The following is an 881-nucleotide window of genomic DNA, read 5'->3' on the forward strand; positions in this document are numbered from 1 at the left end:
AGCTAGCCTTGATCAAAAGCAACTCACAGATTGTGCCCAGATCCTGAGTTCAAGGTCTGGGAACATCAGACATACACAACAATCTGGGCAGCCATCCAGCTAAAGCAGGTCACCCTCTTGTCCCCAACTGGATTGGATAGAATTCCCTGGGAAAGGGGCTGCAATCCTTTTGACTCCACCCATTCTGCCTGCATCACAAGATTCTAACCACACCCCAATTGTTTCATGGTTCTTTCTGACCAATGGTATACAAGAATGGTTGCCACGCCCACATTCCATGCTGCCCAGTAGCACCATGATTCCTTCTGTTTGTTGACACCACTACCAGCAGTTGAGGAAGGTAGAGGTGGCTGAGTGGTAAGCAAGAGACTCGAGGCTTAGGAGGAAAGGCCTTTCTCAGGCCCACCATGTGCCTGCCTGAGCCCCGGCCCCCTCCCCCCATTCCCCATGGAGCAGCATTTCAAACCTGGTGCTGCTGCCTCTGACCCATGGTTTCCTCAGGCAATGAGGCAATGGTTTGCCACGAGCCAGCTTGGGGCCCTGACCTGGTCCTGGCTCCCCTGAACTCTGCTCATGGCCTGAGTGTCTGTCATGCCTTTGCTATTGCTGCTTGCCCCACCTGGAGCACCTGCCAACAGCTTCTGCCAGAAACACATGTGAATGGCTGCCACACAGCCCCGCACCCTGCGACCCCATATCCCCTCCCCTCCGACCCGGACCCTAGCCTCTCCTGTACCCCACAGTCTGGCCCATGCCCTGCCACAAATATGCCCCAGGGGTTGGAGTGGGTGTTGACCCAAGGATCCCACCCCCATCCCCAGCAGCTAGTGTCCCAGGAAATGGGGAGATGCAGGGTTGGGTGAGGAGTGGGTGCCACAGAT

This window comes from Dipodomys spectabilis, unplaced genomic scaffold (assembly GCF_019054845.1).
Source record: "Dipodomys spectabilis isolate Male_0828 unplaced genomic scaffold, ASM1905484v1 ptg000571l, whole genome shotgun sequence".
Taxonomy (NCBI): domain Eukaryota; kingdom Metazoa; phylum Chordata; class Mammalia; order Rodentia; family Heteromyidae; genus Dipodomys; species Dipodomys spectabilis.